General features: G+C 37.4%; 1 pseudogene; it reads right to left on the bottom strand.

The window, feature by feature from the left end:
* Positions 1-4,752: 4,752 nt before the first annotated feature.
* The window catches only part of LOC143272597 (nitric oxide synthase-interacting protein pseudogene), a 45,521-nt pseudogene continuing 30,670 nt past the window's right edge, over positions 4,753-19,603 (bottom strand).

Here is a 19,603-nt window from a genome sequence, read left to right as displayed (position 1 = left end):
TGCAACCCAGTTAAATCTATATTGATAGCTCTTGAATTTATTTTCTATGTATTATATCTTGTTTAAGCTACCTCTTGAGATAAAACTATTTAAGAAACTATTGTCAAGCATTCATATATAGAAAATAACAAATTAATGTTTTTTAGCTTAAATCAGTATATTCCAGATCAAATAACATCCATTAGGTTCACTTATTGTACCACAAATAACAGCGATTGAATAATAATAGTTCATTGTACATTATCAGTCATTGGTGAGCACTTATGTTGAAATTAGATATTTGCTGTTATGAGTTTTGTTTTGGATGACACAAAATTGCAGATTTATTCTGGGCATACAGGTTTGGAATATTCTGGACAAAACCTGGTAGCCAGATTGCTGGACCCTATTTGTCCTATTTCTAGTTTTGAGGACCCCCATTTAGTTTTCCTTAGCTATTGCACTGATTTACATTCCTTGGGCAGTGAATGGAAATTACCTTGCATTTCTACCTTGACTACAATGGGTTAGTTTGTTTTTGCTTGCTTTCTCATAACATCCATTATAGGTGAGATGATATTTCATTCTGGTTGTGACTTACATTTCTCCTGTGGTTAATGATGCTAAATTTATTTCAGTATAGATATTGGCGACTTATATGTTCTATAATTTCAAATTTCTTAAAGAAAAAGCCTGTCTGTATTATGTATTTTCTCATGCAGTAAGTGAAGAGGATGCTATTTAAACTCCATTGTGATAGCAACATGGATACCTTTTCCTTTGAGAAATTCTTTCTTTTCACTATTATAATCTAGTTAGTAAATCCATTATTTAGCTTATCTCCATTAATAAAATCATAAAATCTTCTCAGTTAAAATGTATATTCATAGTTCAAGATGTGCTAAGTGGCTAGGAAACAACTAAAATACAGAACTATGATATCCAGTCTGGGTAGAATGGGTTTCAAATAACTTTTGTTCAGGAATGATGCTCCAGAAGGTTGACACTGCAAGGGTCTATATCCGCAAGAGAAATACCTAAGAGGCATTTGTTTCAAAGAGTGTAGGGATGAAAGACCCTGAGGCTGAAATGAGTTTACCTAACAGGTAAGGAAAGCCTGTATGGTTATGGGACAAGCACCTGCCTGAAAATTGCGAGACGCAGAAGGAGAGTCAGAAGAGGCAAAAGGATGGCACTGCAGGTCACTCTAAGCAGACTGGAATTGCAAAGCGGAAGTTGTATAAGCGGCAGAATTGTCAGCCTTCTCAGACTGGTTGACAGGCGAGGAAAAAGCTGTTAGCAAGAAGCTGCAACGTGAAGGAAATCACAAATATCAGACAGGGGTTTTATTTTATTATGGATTCATGATAAGAAAAAACTTACGCCATCAAACAGACATACATCAAAGGAAAACAGAAATAAGTTCATAAATATCACTTTAATGCACATTTAATTTTATTCCTCACTCAAAGAAAAGCTATTTGTGTTTGTCATTTATGTTTATTAATGGAATGATGAAAATCTTAATATTTCGTTGATTTGCACAAGATAAATTGTATTATCTAATTATCCTCTTGTGTATTATGAACTCACACAGTTCATGTATATCAATACACATGAAGATGTTTTAACTAAAATTTCTACTGGCTAGAGAATAAAAATGTGAAGCTTTGTGATGGAAATAAGGATTATCATATCCAGCAAATAAATTTTCAGTAGGAGACAGAAATCCTTACTTTAAATGGAATAGATAGAACTTCCTAAATTTTTAGATGCATTAAATAATTCACTGTGAAAAATTATCATCTCATCAAGTGACTATAGAACTGGTATTGTCTTTCTATAATCATTTCAAATTATTTTAATTTTATTTTATGAGTATTTTACCAGAATCACTTAAGAGAAACAGATATCAGGTTAGAAAATACAAGTTCTAAAAACCCATTTACTTACTAAGACATCATACATTTTAAAGTTTATTTCTTGAAAGTGCCTTTCAAGCAAAATAATAACTGGCTGTGCATTCTACTTCTTTGTCATGGGTAAAATTTACTACTTACCAACAAACTGTATTTTATCTTTTCACTTATAGGTGTTGAAAGGACAACAGGACATCATCCAGTTTTTCTTATTTCACTTTTTCTAAAATTTAGGCAAAACCATTGGCTCTTTCCACTATTGCATCTACTGCTCTTGTCTAGGCCATCAATGACCTCAGCTAAATGCAACCAACTGTCATTGGCTTTCATTTTATGTAAAGCAGGAAAGCACTTGGCTCAGGAAATCTCTCCCTCTTCATACATAGGTGGTGCTTCCAGGATATTCTACGCTCATCATTTTCCTGTTGCCCACATTGTTTGTCTTTCAGTTGAATTTGTTAGTTCCCACTTTTTCCCAGATCCCCTATGGCCTTTGTCTCTGTCTTCTTTTCGAGATGTACACATAGCATTGAAGATTTTTTATTTTTGCTTGTTTATTTCATTACAATTAATTTTAATGTGAAATAAACATACAAATATAAATCTCCAATATTCATGTCCCTGAGTTCTAATTAGAAAACTTAATGTACAGGGGAGGCTTTGCCCTGGAGGAGGTGGGAATGGGGCGTGGGCTGAGGAGAAGGTGAGGGGGGCGGGAGGGGGGAGAACAAGGGAATCCGTGGCAGATATGTAGAACTGAATTGTATTGTAAAATGAAATGAAATAAAATAAAAAAACCTTAATGTAATATAAGGCTTTTCTTTTACCCTCACAACATAAAGACATTGACAAATTAAGAAGAAATAAACAATCATGTGTTGTGCTAATATTTTTAATATTGATGTGAACAACGCATTGATGATTAATATGCTTCAGGTTCTGACAAATACTGATTTTGTAATGAACCAACTAAGAAATAGTACCTTTTTCCCACTTACCTTTAAACTTAGTTATCCATTTTACTTTTTATCTCATTTCAATATTGTAGATTTTGATATATTTATCTTTTAATTTGTCATCAGACTTACTATTGAAACTGGAGTTCAGTATTGTTTATACATTGTTGGTAAGAGTTACTTTATATCCAGTACAATACATAAGTTTTCAATATAACATTTAACGAATTCTAGTGAAATACATAGTTAAAAAAAAGTATAAGACAGTTATCACTTGTTAAAGCCCTGCTATGTCTCTTTCCTCCCAATTACTGATCCATGCATTAGTGTCATAGTTTCTAAAAGGGATTCCATAACAATAAAACCACTGCACTTATTATTCAAAAACATGGACGCACTTCACAACAAAGGGACTTTAGATATACCTAAACCTATATTGTGTAATCCCATGAATATCTTGAAATTCAGTTTAGCTAACAGCAAATATGATGATAGAAACAAAAATAAAGCATGTATATTGACTTGAAAAAGGCACAGGAACCTCCTGCAATGTTGGAAATGTCTTTGTCTCATCTAATAGCTTTTCATTCAAGCTGAAAAACATTAGTGAGCTATTTACTAAAGAATTTTGAGATTTATGTTACTATATTTGAGCTAACCTTCATCCTCATAATGAAAGGCAGATTAATAAGAGAAAAGTTTGTACTAGAGTCTTCAAAAAAGTTGAAGACCTAGTAAAAAATTGTGAATGTCTTATTTTTTTTTTTTAATATACAAAACAAGGTCTCACTGTGTAGTTCTGGCTGTCAAGGAACTCATTATGTGTACCTTGAACTCACAGGCATCTGCCTGGCTCTGCCTCCCAGTTGCTGGGATTAAGGGAGTGTGCCACACTACTATGCCCTTGTTGATTTTTGCATTGAAGTTTCATGAAGAATTGACAGTAGTGTGACAAATCCACTGAAGTAAGGGGACTGTAATCACAACATGTAGGAGAGGAGAAACCAGGCAAGACTTCCCAGACTCTCCTTAACCTTTCTGTAGAGCCACTTTTCAGGTATTCAGTGAAGGATAAAGACCTCAAAGGCAGAAAGCCCTTTGTCAACAAGGCCAGGCTCCTGTCTTCAGGGCCTGAGGGAGAATGGTTCCTTGTTACTTGTAGCTCTGATGGCTCATGGCTTCATGATTCCCCTCTCTGCCTCCATCTTCACCTGCCTCTGTCTTCACCTGCCTCCTTCATCTTGTGGTTACACTGTTATTCTGTCTCTTTGAAGGACACTTGCACTGGATTTATAACCCACTTTTCACTCATACAATTTTACTTTGTTCTTGCCTTTATTGATATGGGTTTTCAAATAATATATATTTGTAGAATATTATTTTAAGATGTGTTACATTTGTTTATGCTGTGGAAGTTTTGTTTAATGATGCAAAGATGTGTTGTATTCTTTTATGTTGCATTTGTTTCACTCTATGAAGCTGTGTTACTTTGCCTGTCTAAAACACCTGATGGTCTAATAAAAAGCTGAGCGGCCAATAGTGAGGCAGGAGAAAGGATAGGCAGCCTGGCAGGCAGAGAGAATAAATAGGAAGAGAGATCTGGGAAGGAGAAGGATAAAGGAGGAGGATATCAGAGGCTACCCACCCAGCTACACAACCAGCCATGGAGTAAGAGTAAAAGTATGATTACAGAAGTAAGAAAAGGAAAAAACCTAAAGGCAAAAGCTAGATGGGATAATTATGTTAAAAAAAAAAAAAAAAAAAAAGCTGCACTTCCTGAGACTTAGAGACCGGCCCCCAGCTCCCAGCCTGCCCCCGACTTCCCATCTGGTCCAGAGATGTTTTTAGATGTGAAATGCCCAATCAACCAGTGCAAGGCAGGTTTATTAGGTCTCAGCTCAGGCTTGCATCACTGGCCGGGACAGCTCTGTCTGCGAAGCCTGTACTGCCGCGCTGCAGCATGATGATATCACGTTCTGTCAGCAGATCCCCGTTCACCGGGTCCACCATGTCCTTCTGGATCAGTTTCTCGACACACTCCAGGGTGACCACAGCCCCAAGGGGCCGCAGCACTGCACATGGTGTGGCATTGCTCAGGCTGTCTCGGGTCACAGCACACACTTAGCGCTCACTGCGTGTGATGAGTCCCATGCGGTCTCCAGAGTCGTCCAGCTGCATGAAGCGCACTGGCGTCAGGTCCGACATGCGTAGAGGCTTCCCAGACATGGGGCAGGTCACAGTGCGAGATGGTTTTTCCAGCTTGGTGGCCTTTGCCTCAGGCGTCAGTGAGGGAATCCAGAAGCTGGGCAGCGCTTTGTTCTTGTCCTTGCCTGGGGGACCCGCACTGGCCCCTGGCTGCTCACCATCTGTGTTGGGATGTACTCAGGATCGCCTCCTGTTCCTACAGGTAGCCATCTGGGGTTACCACAGGATCATGGCAGGGCTACAGTGAGAGGCAGCAGCAGTCAAAGTCCTTCACAGCGCCCCGGCTCAGTCGGATGTTCCGGGTTCCATAGCCTGAGGCCACTGCGTCCTTCTTCTTCTCATGATCCTGTTTCCACGAATCTTCAGAATGAAGCTTGTGAGTCCTCGCCGGAATGGATCTCAGCTGAACTGCTGCTAAAGGCCTAAAAGCTGAAAAGGCACTAGTTCCTGGTCCTCACACCTTATATACCTTTCTGTTTCCTGCCATCACTTCCTGAGATTAAAGGCGTGTGTCTTTGCCAAGCAAGACTTGAGATCTCAAGTGCTGGGATTAAAGGGGTGTGTCACCATGCCTGGCTGTTTCCAGTGTGGCCTTGAACTCACAGAGATCCAGATGGATCTCTGCCTCCCAAGTGATAGGATTAAAGGTGTGTGTACCTCCAAAAAAAAAAAAAAAAAAAAAAAGCTGCCAAGAAGCAAGCCAAGATGAGACCAGGCATTCATACGTAAGACTATGACTCTGTGTTTGATTTATTTGGGTGCTGGGTGGTGGGCCCCCAAAAGAGAAAAGAGCCTAAAGAGTAAAGAGTAAGAAAGAAATCAGCTACACACATTCTGGGGAAAGGTGGGGGAATAGAATTCTTTATAAAACATGGAATGTTTCGATGGAGAAATCTGGTTTCTGCGACTTGCTTGCTGGAGGAAAGACAGAAGACAGGTGGCAGGTAGGCATGAGAACACCTTACTTCTGAGGCCCCTGCAGTGTGCTCAGACTTGAAGCACTCCATTCTGCAAAGTGTCATGTTAGGAACAGAGTGCTCTGAGCCTCCAAAGTATTATCTCTAAAAGCTATAGTAATTTTTCTATTTAAAATGAAAAATGAGGTTGTTAGCAAAACAGCCACTCTCATACATCACCAGTAATAAACAGATTCAACTTATGGTGAAAGTAATTTGACATAACAAGGGCATTAAAACTGTTTGGGCCTTTAAACCAGTAGTGCATCTGTTACAGATTAATTTTTGACAAATGGAAACCAGACAACATTTAAAGTGGAAATATATTATAATATTAAATTGGTTGTAAGCAATAGAAATAAAAGAAAATGGTGAAGCAGTGTACTTTGTAGAAGTAGATCTGGAGGATATGGACATACACACACTTCTAAAAGGTATTTAATGGCATCAGAAAAGCCTTATGAAAATGTTGGGAGAAAAAAAGGCAAATCAGGTTCTGTGTATGGAATCATGATAAATTATGTTTGACATAGACACAGATGCTTGCATTGAGCTAGGAGGGGTCCTGGAAGCTGTACATATTGAGTGGTGACATGTTTATACCCAGGGCCTTCACGGGTTGATTCTAACTAGTGTGATCCTGTTGATCATCTCTAAAATGATGTCTGACTTCTTTGGGAGACAATATTTAACAGTTTATAATTCTAATCATAGTTTCTTCCTTCTTTCCCATAAATATTTACTGTGGACTTTCTATATCTTAGAATCCAGTTTGGGCAGGAATATGTGAACATCGTTTTCTTTTAGAGAAAGCCAGTGCATATTTCTACTGCTTAGTCTTTGGTTTCTCTCTTCCTCTTCCACCCTTTCAACTCCTCTTTCTTCCATTTCTTATGTCTTCCCCCTTCTTCCTCCTCTGCCCTCCACCCCTTCCCATTTCCTCTTCTCTCTCCTTGCTCTTCTCCTGTTCCCTGCCCCTTCCTCCTCTTTTCCTTTTCTCTCCATTCTGCCTCCTTTCCTCTTTCAACCCTTCACAAATGTTGACAAATTCTTATTTTATGGACCATGAAGATCAGACTATAAGTCAAATTTGAGCCATGGGGTCATAGTATGCCAACATCTGTTACATCTGAATGGTGCACAATGGTTTTTATAAAATAAGGGCACTTCCTAGCAAAGGTTCAAAACAGCTCAAAATGAAGATCAGTTTAAACACTCGTTAAAATTGAATTATGATACTAGCATTACAGATTTTTAATTTGATTATATTGTTCTTAGTGTAAAGCCAATCTTATATTTTGCAATTAAACATAGATATTTTTGCAATATTTTAATAGTTTTTAAAGATCTCTGAGGTTGAAATTACTGCATTAAAAAAAATAGGATATTTTATTGTGGCCTAAAAAGTTGTGCATTTGCCAATAGATTGACAAACTGAAGCATTTCTCTAAACTTGTCACATTTATTATTATTTTGTAAAATGGCTGTAAAAGTTTCCCTTTTCCTTCTAATCATTTCATTTTTAATAGTAATTATTCCTTCTTCCTTATGGTCAAGGAACCATCACACATTCAAGGACACAAGTGTCTTTTTTGTCATTCTGATATTATTTCTAAACTTCCACTTATTTATACATTCATTCTTTATTTACTTTGCAGGCCTGTGTGTATGCATTGGTAGTTGCATGCTACAGTGAACCTGTGGTGATCAGAGGACAATGTACGGTGTTAGTTCTCTCCTTTTACCATGTGAGTCTCCTGGATCAACTCAGGTCATCTAGGTTGGTGACAGGCTGCAACACTAAGCCACCTTGTAGACCCTGAATTTCATTTATGTCACTTGTTCCTTTTACCTTGGAACCACTCTGCTCTCAAATAAGCTGCCTTGGTGGAATGAAAAGAAAGATATGTTGTTTTGTTTCAATTTCTATACATATATAAGAGATATACTTTATAGTAAGAAATACTAGGTATAATTTTATTTCCTTTTTCATTTAAAAGTTATCTAATTCACTTTTACCAATAGTTATGCAAATATTTAGTTCTTATATATTTACCTCTTGAAAATTCTCTATTCGTGGTTTTCAGTTACTTTCTACTATTTTTGATACAGCTATACAATGACAACTGTGTATCCACCAAAACTATGCTCACAAGCTTGTCCTCTTTGAATGCCATGTAACTCACTAGTGTATACTCGGACTCTTGGGTTGAGAATATAACATTATCAACCTTTAAATGTAAGTGATAAACTTAATGTTATTTTATCATTGACTTTTACAACAAAGTCAGATATTGAATTTTCCTTAGAACAAAAGGAAATAAAGTCATTTAATAGTAAGTTCAAGCCTCAATATTTTATCATGTGATTGGTTACTTTCACATGATATTTGTGATTTGGCTTGGGACTCCTGAGCACTTCTTGCTTGAACCTTTCTAGTAACCTCAAGAGAGATGAAGTTACATGATTGGCAAGAGGCAAAGACCCATGAGGTGAAAAGGAATACCAGCTAATGTGTGTTTAAAGGTCTCTGCTACTACGAAATTTATGAGATCATATTCTTTTCAGAATCCTTTTACTTGATGTTGAAAATAGTGTGTCTAGTAATTATCCTCATGACTCTTACTGGAATCAGTTTTAGCATCCATGGCTAAGAAAAAACTTACACTTATTTTTTCAATAATGAGGTACCAAATATTCTTCTAGGTCTTGAGAATATATTAGGGAGTAATTAAAAAGAGAGGTGTATGATTTGCTCAGATTTTAGACAGCATAATGCAACCCTGAAACAAAAAAGACAATGCTAAAGAAAAGTTAATATGAGATTCTGGAAATGGTGAAAGTTCTGCCTTTGGTGTTTCACTGAATTGCTCAAGTTTCAGCTTAGACCTAAAACAAAATAAAGGTCAAGCCACAGTATGACACTATGTAGCAGGTGTAGACCAGCAAAGGTCCAAAGCCAGAATAGACATCCTCAATATCTTAGAAACACAAAGGCCTTTGAAGTAACATAAGTCACAAGTCAGTGGCTAGAGCTGAGTGAGTCAAAAACGTTTTTTGAAAAGATAAGTGAGATTATGAAGGCTATTACAGATCAAAGAAAAGATTCTATAAAAGTACTTTAACTGAATATTATGAGCCAGTAGTAGCACAGAGAAGTTTAAATTCTGGACTGGGTTGTTTTTCTACATCAACCTCCTGAGTTTAGATTACAAGTTTATACCACTATGCATACTTTAAAATATATATATAGAAATTTAGTTTGTAACTCAAACTAACTTTGTACCCCTGGCAATTTTCTTGCCTCACTCTCTCAAGCAGAGAAAAATATTTATACTGTGCAAGAATTGAAAATGTGAAGAATTTATTAGATTATTGCAGTTACCTAATGAAAGAGAATTGTCACATCATTTGAATGATAGCTATATATAAGAAATAATTATTTTTTATATAGAGTCTCTCATTGCAAGAAATGAAATAAGATCCATTAATCTGGGTAGTATAAGAGTATACAAATATTATTTGAATTAATGTGTAATTTAGATATGGATAATAAGAAGAGAATTCAACAATAACTCTGTTTTCTTGAAGTTTATGTGGGTGGTTACATCATTTACTAAAAACAGATCCAAGACTTATGTGCATTAATCTTTGTGGCTTATAGCAATTGTCTCATTTTCTCCTGATTTCCAGTGGGACAAATATCATAACTGAGAAGACATTGTAGGAATTCAGCTTTGTAACTGGAAGCTTAGAAGGTTCACACTTTTTCTAATAAATCATAATTTTTTATCATGGTATGATTAGTTATAAAACTTTTAGCAACAGTATTGCCTGGAACTAATTAAATGATATAAACCAGAAGACTCCTCAGTGGCATAAGAAGCATAGTATATTCTATAATCTATGGATGAAATATAGAAATGGAAAATTTTGAACTAAATCAAAAATGCTTGAACAAATATGTATTTGTTGTTTTTTGAAGAAATAGATGAGTTTAATGTTATGATTTCAAATGATGTGTTTGAGGATTCCATAACTATAATCTTATATAAATTAAATAAATAACAGAAGCCCAAATAAACCATATGTAAATAAAAATTAATGAGAAATATACTTATACATAGTAATTTTTTGAGTGATTTTAAATGTTTGAGGGTACAAACATACATATACAAAGATATTATCATCAACTTGCTTAACACTGTAAAACTAGAGTGATCTTTCTTCTTCAATAAATGAAGAATGTGGGAAACAATACCTTCATTTAAAATGTTAGGTATTTTTGTCTTATATTTCTTATTCATTGTGTGAATATTTGACATGGCTATTATAAAAATTAGAGCAATATTATTCTGGAAATAGTTAATAGAGATATGTTGCAGGGGCATACATTAAATTTCTTCTCTTTTTGGTTAACTGTCCTCCAAAAATCATTGCAAATGTCATTATTTTCTGACTTACAATTTTTTTGTGTCTGAAATTTAGGATTCATGGAACCATTTAGGCAGATTTACATTTCCCTTTTGTAGCTGATTTAAGATAGGAGAAATTGCTCTCATCTTTTCCACAGTCTTCAAAGAAGTCCTGAGGGAAGACAAAGTAACTCATAGATGTGTGGCTTATTTCCATATTATTAGAATTGGTGTTTGTTTAAATGGGTCAGAACAAACTGATGCAGTGTGTAGCTTCCTGGCATGTCCCCCACATGATTGCCTGAGATATATGGGTAGCATTGTAAGTCACAGAACAGATAAAGCAGAACCCAAAACAAATACTTAATGTTTCAGAGCAAAGCATACCAAATTTTTAATTAGGAATTGAGGAGCCATTTCAGAAGTCTAGGAATCAAAACAGATGTTACAGTAGGACAAAAAATTAACGTATGGCCAAAAAGCTGTAAATCTGAGTGTTTCTTTTTCACAAGCATTCATTTTCACCAAAGCAGCACTGTTCTCTTCAAGAGTCAACAACTCTTTTCTACTATCAGAGTGAGACGTTTGTTTTAATGTGGATGTGGAGTTGATGCTATGTTCATTCACAGAAGCACTGGTAAGGCCAAAGTTGCAGGATAAAAAAATAATCTTCAAATTCTGGGTTTAATAATTTTTTCAGTTATAAACAAATGACCCAATGCAGTCCAAGACTTTGAGTAAATACCAATAAAAAGAAGATAGCAGATAAATTATAACCATACATACTTTAAAATAAATATGCCAGGTGACACGTGCCCAATTTTTTTTCAGTATTGGAATGATTATTGTCATACCATGTATAACAATCTGAGGCCTATACCACAGGAGGGGATTCATGCCTAGTACTGTCAAAACTCCATGGTTGAGGAGGGCATAGGCCCCAATGGGGAACTTACTACTGTTGATTTGCTAAATTCACATGCTGTCCAACTGCTTTCTGAATATTTATGTGTATATCCATAGACCAGCGCTGCTCTCAGCCTTGATCAGAAAGCTTCTCTTTGCAGTAAACGTCAAGGAATACAGAGACTCATGGTTTCTCAAGATGCTGAGAATTGTTGAACTGCTGAGTGCACAGTTGTAAACAAGACTTTTATACAAGCCCCTCTGAGGCTCAGGGAGCAATGCAGAAGGGAGTAAAAGGAATGTAAGCAAAGAATGAGAAGGAGAAGGACTACTAAGTGTTTCCTTTGCCTATAATGAACCCTTCCAATCATGAACTCATAGCAGCTACAGTTGCCTGTACTGGACAGGCTTAAGACAACGCTTCTCAACCCTTCAGTCTTGGATCAGGGAGACACATAGGGCTCTTCCTACCCGGAGGAAGTATTGGCTGTTAACTGATGTTGGAGAAGGACAAGTTCTGGTCTTCAGTTCTATACCCACTGATGAACTCCAGTTTCCAGTGGAGAGTTGCAAACCAATGATCATGATTATGGACCTGGTTTAACTCAGTGGGTCACAAAACAGTACAATGAAAATATGAACATGGGAAAAGGATTTGAATGAAGGCTGAATAGGGTCGATAATAAAGGTGGGAGAGATAAGAGAGTGGGTTGTAAGGATATTAAAAATGAATTATACATGTGTATGAAATTGTCACATAATACATTTAATTAATGAAAAATATTCTAGAACTTGAAAGACTTAAAGTAAATAAATCATAGTATAAACATAGTACAGATCAAAAAAATCTTTTATTATTAAAAACTATATTAGGATCATGATCACTAGTTCTATAATTTTAAAGCAATATCTTTTAGAGAGAGAGTATTATAGATAAAATCATCACCATGTCGTGTACATTGTGTATGGAAGAAGAATAAACATTGACCATGACCAACATGGTACACTGAGAAAGCTGACAGAAATATGATAGCCTTTCAATGTATGTATGGCTTGGAATTGTAGTTGAGTTTTCCTGTGTCCTGCCTGACCTGTGGTCAGGACAAATGTCTCTCGCCCACCAGTCCCGCAGCTGCTCAGACCCAGGTAAACATACAGAGGCTTATATTAATTAAAGATGTATGGCCTAATGGCTCAGGCTTCTTGCTAGCTAGATCTTAAATCTTTAATTAACCCATTTCTATAAATCTATACATTGCCATGTGGCTCATGGCTTACTGGTCTTTACATCTTGCTTCCTCTGATTCTGGCTGGTAACTCCTGACTCAGCCTTCCTGTTCCCAGAATTCTAATCTCTCTTTATCCTGCCTATACTTCCTGCCTGGCTTCTGGCCAATCAGCACTTTGTTTATTCAACCAACCACAGCAACATATTCACAGCATGCAGAAAGACATTGAGTTAGAATGTTGCAGATTTAGAACCAAATTAATATTAGCTGACTATAGTCTTCTTAATAAACGCTCATTGTCCACATCTGTGTCTGTCCTAGCATCTTGTCACTATCAGTGCAAGTCTACCAACTTGGAGTTAAAGCTGTCATCAGATAGCATCTGAAATCTGAGGCAGTATCAAGAGAGAGTGATAAGTATGTGGATATGGGAAGAGAATGGAGCCTCTCACCCGGACCCTAACTGAAACCTCTCCCAGCTGAGAAGCAGGAATTCTAACAGTTAACTGCATAGGGCCTTTCTTCCTTCACAGTTGAACATATGCACTAAGCCTCTTGTGTATGATTAGTGGTTTCTGAGCTTATTACACTTAATCAGATTATAATTTCGTTTAAGGATATTCTGGGGCTACCTTATACTTTCAATTTATCAAAAGAGAAATAAAAGAAAAGATTTCCTAGCAACCACTGAGCACGACCAAGATGTTATACATGTCTAATGCTAAAATACTTTAGATTTTTTCTTACCTACACTTAGTAATGTCTTTTCCTTTTCTTGATCTGTTTTCTTTTCTTAACTCTGTGCTTAGAATATAGGGTTGTTTTTTTTTTTTCAGATTTTAATGAAACTCTGAAAGGGGTACATTCTGATGAGCCTGGAGTCATGGTCAGGCCTGGACTGAATCCATAAGAGATAAAGGGAGTCCCCAAACTGCAGAGGGCAAGACTCTGTGGCTGTGTCTCTTAGGTCCCACTGCTGACAAAATCTTTAGCAAATTCCTGAACACTGCTGAATCCTACTGCCTGATGCTTCCATCACTGTATTAGAAACGTGCTTTCATTTATTACTGTCTATATTGTTCAGTAACGATAAAGAATTACACTAAGCTACTACATTAGAACATATTAATTGTGGAAGGCAGAATCAACATTCCCAAGCCAATCTACTATTTGACCCAAGATTAAAATTTTCTAATGGCTGAGGGAACTGGATGCAGAGATCTACTGCCAGGCCCCAGGTGGAGCTCCAGGAGTCCAATTGGTGAGAAAGAGTAGGGTTTGTATGAGCGAGAATTGTTGAGACCAAGTTTGGAAAAAGTACAAGGACAAATAGCCAAACGAATGGAAACACATGAACTATGAACCAATAGCTGAGGAGCCCCCAACTGGATCAGGCCCTCTGGATAAGTGAGACAGTTGATTAGCTTGATCTGTTTGGGAGGCATCCAGGCAGTGGGACAGGGACCTGTCCTCAGTGCATGTGCTGGCGGTTTGGAACCTGGGGCTTATACAGGGACACTTGGCTCAGCCTGGGAGGAGGGGACTGGATCTGCCTGGACTGAATCTACCAAGCTGAACTCAATCCTCAGGGGAGTCTTTGCCATGGAGGAGATGGGAATGAGGGGTGGGCAGGGGAGGAGGCGCGGGGGGGTGGGAGAACAAGGGAAACCATGGCTGATATGTAAAATTAAATTAAATTATAAAATAAAAATAATAAATTAAAAATAAAAATAAAAAAGGTACGGAAATAAGAAAAAAAAATTCCCCCTTTAAGGTACGAGCTGTTCTATATCGACATTAGTGATTATTCCAGATTATTTCAGTGTTCAAACCTGTCATATCTATGTTAAATAAATGAAACATACCTTGTAGGAGTTTCAGTTATTGAAAACTATATTAATTACCAAAACACATTCTTTGCACATTTAATAAATGTCACAGTTCTGTCATTGAGCTAAGAAAGTCAAGGAAACAGCATTTTCCTTAAAATATTAAGCAGTAAGTTCAAATGAATAAAAATAGCAAGGACATCTCACTTTAAGATGGTAAGCTTCCTATGACATGCAGTATGCAAACTGTGCTGGGTAGAAACACAGTGTTAGCATATATCTGCATGTGTGTAGCAGATAAGCTAGCTATAGAGTGAATAGTGAAGACTTAAAATATACTTTCCTCTAATACTTACTCTAAATAAGGAAACACTAAAACCAACGTGCCCTTCCTCAACAGAATAGCGTTGATAGGATTGTTCTATTCTGGGCACTCACAGACACCATATTCCATACCAAGAATAACTCTATGCAAAATGCCATCTTTCCAAGTTTGGAACATGACTGCGCTGACTCTAGACAGCCAGTAGTTGCTTGCTGTCAGCAAAATCAGCAGGGGTGCCAGCCAGGAGCACTGCAGCTACTTCACAGCATGAATGTTTCCATAGAAGAACATATTCTGCAGTGAAATAGTTTAGTTCAACATTCTGCAAAATTTACCTCGTAATATGGGCAAAGCTAAGGGTTGGTTTTAGAGACCGATAAATAAAAGTTTGTAAGGTGATTGGTGAATCTTTCTCTGTTTATCTAACTTATTAATTTCACCAATTAAAGATACTCTGTCAAAAGAGCTACATGTCAGGTGCAGTAGCTATTACACACTGGTGTTTTCCTCTGTTCCAAACAGAAATTAACCTGTGACTATAAACAACTGTAGTTGCTATTTTATCTAGGATACCCTGCTTTGAAATAAATATACTTGTAGAACATATTTTAATGATGCACATAATAACTTGTGTACCTACTCCAGTTAACTACTAAGAAATATGATTGTATTCCATACACTCTATCATGCTCTAATACAATCTTCTGTTTGTTTTATTTTTGTGATTGTAATTTAATTATAATGTGTCTCCCTTTCCTTTCCTCCATCCAAACCCTCCCATTTTCCCCTCCCTTCTCTCCTTAAAATTCATGGCCTCTTTTTTCTTTGTTTTATGTATTTGTGTATACATATACACTCCTAAATATAATCTGTTGAGTCCATACAACGTTACTTATATGTATGTTTTCAGGGGAGACCATTTGGTACTGAACAAAAAAATTGGTGCTCTATTCCCTGGAGAGTACCACCTCTTCCATTCTTAACATTCCTCATTTTCCCACAGTTTTTCACAGAGGGTTGAGATTTCATGGCTTTTCCCTGTGCAGTTTGGCATGATTGTTGCTGTAGTCTTTGTTCAGGTCATGTTTGAGTGGTCATGCTGGTGAAACTTTATGTGCATAGCTTCTGATGCTAGCAGGAGACATGATCTGATCCTCTTGCTCTTAGAATCCCCGCCCCCCTCTTCTATTATAGTCCCTGGGCAGGAGGTGAGGGAATGTTTTGTAGGTATATCCACTTCCATTTTTAGTAATTGTGTACTTTTAATTGTACATTTATAACAGATCACTGCATTCATTAAAAGCAGTAGTGAAATGAAAAATAATGTCCTATTTCTGCTTTAAATATCATAATTTCTTCAGACAAACAGGAGAAAAATAATTTTCAGAAAGCCTAAATTCAATATTAAAGAAATAAACATACACTTGAGTCATGTTTTTGTGTTTGTTTGTTTAAAACATTTTGCTTTCTCTACTATATTCTATTTATTTATTTATTTATTTATTTATTTATTTATTTATTTATTTTGTTTAAATATGGTATGTACTCACTCATAGGAGGATACTAGAGGTGGAACAAGGATGACTGGACTGCTACTCACATCACCAGGGAGGCTACCTGAAAAACAGGACCCCAAGAAAGACATGAGGATTGCCCAGTGACAGAGAAATGGCTGAGATCTACATGAACAACCTGGACATGAGTGAGAGTAATGAAGGGCAGGGGTCGAGGGAAAGAGAGCCTGTGGGAGCGGGAGATCCCAGCTAGATCAAGAACAGAGAGGGAGAATAAGGAATAGGAGACCATGGTAAATGAAGACCACATGAGAAAAGGAAGAAACAAAGTGCTAAAGAGGCCCACAGAAATCCACAAAGATACCCCCACAATAGACCGCTGGCAATGGTCGAGAGACAGCCGGGACTGACCTACTCTGGTAATGGGATGGTCAAACACCCTAATAGTTGTGCCATAAACCCCATCCAACGACTGAGAGATCTGGATGCAGAGGTCCACAGCTAGGCCCCTGGTGGAGCTCCGGGAGTCTAATTAGCGAGAAAGAGGAGGGTTTATATGAGCAAGAATTGTTGAGACCAAGGTTGAAAAAAGCACAGGAACAAAGAGCCAAATGAATGGAAACACATGAACTATGAACCAAAGGCTGAGAGGCCCCCAATTGGATCAGGCCCTCTGAATAGATGAGACAGTTGATTGGCTTGATCTGTTTGGGAGGCATCCTGTGCTCATTGCATGAGTTGGCTTTTGAAACCTGGGACTTATGCAGAGACGCTTGGCTCAGTCTGAGAGGAGGGGACTGGACCTGCCTGGACTGAGTCTACCAGGTTGATCTCAGTCCTCGGGGGAGGGTGTGCCCTGGAGGAGGTGGGAATGGGGGGTGAGCTGGGGAAGGGGAGGGGGCAAGGGGGGGGAGAACAAGGGAATCTGTGGCTGATATGTAGAACTGAATGGTATTGTAAAATAAAATAAAAGGAAAAAAACTGTCATGAACTGTATTTGGTATTCTATTTCTTATTTTATGTGATGGTTTTGTAATAGCAAAGTATATCTTAATGGAACTATTTGGGGACTACAGTTATTTGGAATTGTTACAGAGAATTGCTGACAGATTTGACTGTTAAAAAATAAAACATTTTGCTTTCTCTACTATATTCTCTTATTTATTTATTTATTTATTTATTTATTTATTTATTTATTTATTTATTTATTATTTTATTTATTTTTCCTGTTGCTTTTTGTTATTTTGAGAGAGGGATTCATTTACACAGGCTAGGTTAATGCTTAAGTTCTTGAAATTTCTGTTTCTACCTCCCCAGTACTAAAATGATAGCCATGTGCCACTACATGTTGCCTTAACCTTTTTTCTATGACAACTTAAATATAGTGTTATGACAAAAAGCAATATTGTGTTCTTACAAAAGTTAACTCAAGAGTAACAAATAAAGTAAAAGTAATGAAAATAAAGACAACTTTTTGTTTGGGAGCTGGCAGGATGGTTATGTGGGTTAAGGTACCCATAGCGGAGTCTGAGGACCTGAGTTCAATATCCAAGGGCCCATCTGGTGGAAGGAGAGAATGGACTCTTGCAAGTTTTTCTCTGATCTTCCCATGACATGTTCACACACACTCATTCACACACACACACACACACACGCACGCACACACGCGCGCACACACACACACACACACACCGTACCATACCGACCAACCAAACAAAAATGCTCAAAATTTAAAATTTAAAGTTTTAAAAATAAGCTAAAAACTTAAAATATAAATTTAAAATTTCAATAATAATACAATGGTACAAAAATGAGTTTATTTTCTCTGTTGTTCAAAGGGTTAAAAGATGGGAAAGAAGAGCTATGAGAAATCTTAGGCAGTTCCAACAGAGGCATCATACAATGCCTGGGATATCAGGGGCCTCGCTTGGGTTTTTAGGTCCATTCATAAGAGAACTTAAGAATGGACACACACACACACACACACACACACACACACACACACACACAAAGCTTGAGGAGGGAAAATGCTCAGGTCAATTTATTAGTGTTTGAAAGGAAATCTTGACATCTGGCAAACTATCAAGACTGCCAAGAGAAGGAGAATAGAAATGATAACCAGGTAAGGAGGCCAGGCAGCTGGCACCAAGCAGCCAGTAGAGAGAGAGAGAGAGAGAGAGAGAGAGAGAGAGAGAGAGAGAGAGAGAGAGAGAGAGAGAGAGAGAGAAGGAAAAGTTGAGACTCAGAAAGGTGGGCAAATCCAGCCCAACTGACCCTGTGGTGGCTCCTTACAGACTTCTCTGGAGAGTGAAACTCTGGGAAGAAAAAATAATCTATCTCAAGGTCATTGCCTTCCGAGGCATGGGCCCCTAACCAGGTACCTGACTGTTTAAACTTTAAGGGAAGAAATAGGTGCAAGGCATGTCTCAGTCTAGAGATGGTTTCTATTCTTTCAATGTATAGTGATTTTTATTACTGATCTCATTACTTGTTTTTTTTTGGTCATAATATGTCAGTTTCTCAAATTAAAATTTTTTTCATATGTGTTTAGTTTGTGCATCTTAAATTTTGAACATATTAGAATAATTATGAATATTTGCTAACTCCTTATTTTCATCTTATAATGGAGTGTGAGGAAGTGTCAACAATTGTACATTTTTTTGTAACCCAAGGATAAGTCACCCTTCATACAGAAAATTATCTTTGCTACAGAAGTAGACCATTACAGGAAGAAACAACCAGTCAAATGCAGAGTGGTAGAGTCCAGTCCCAGTTGATATATCTAAAAAAACTGGTTGTGAGATATTGGATTACTCAGTGTCACTATGATTGGCTTGATAAAAAGCTGACGAGGAATAGCTTGGCCGGATTTGGGGGGCAGAGAGGACACTGGGCAGAAGAAGAGTGGTGTGGAAAGGACACAGCAGCGGACAGAGAACAAAGCAGCATGGGCCTTACGAAGTAAAGGTACCCAAGCCACTCAAAAGAACATAGATTTTTAAGATATGGGTTAATTTAAGTTATAAGAGCTAATTAGGAACAAGCCTAAGCTATTGGTTGAGCTTTCATAATTAACAATAAGTCTCTATGTCATGATTTGGGGGCTGGTTGCCAGGACAGAAAAATCCACCTACATAATCTTCTGCACCTAAGGCTCAGGGATTACTGAAGAAGTGAGGGTGGAAAGATTGTAAGAGCCAGAGGTTCGGGGAGTTTGCTGTGAGGTTGTGTCTCCCAGTAATGTCAGAATCTATACACATTGAGTCTAATGAAGATGACTGGCTATGCAAGAGCTGAGCAAGGACAAGAGCAGATGTACTTAATTTCTGTAGGAGATAAAAGATGTGTCGGACTGGAGAGATGGCTCAGA

Source organism: Peromyscus maniculatus, chromosome 4, assembly GCF_049852395.1.
Source record: "Peromyscus maniculatus bairdii isolate BWxNUB_F1_BW_parent chromosome 4, HU_Pman_BW_mat_3.1, whole genome shotgun sequence".
NCBI classification, from domain to species: Eukaryota; Metazoa; Chordata; class Mammalia; order Rodentia; family Cricetidae; genus Peromyscus; species Peromyscus maniculatus.
Note: the sequence above shows the minus strand (reverse complement) of the source record. Positions and strands in the feature narration are given on the sequence as shown.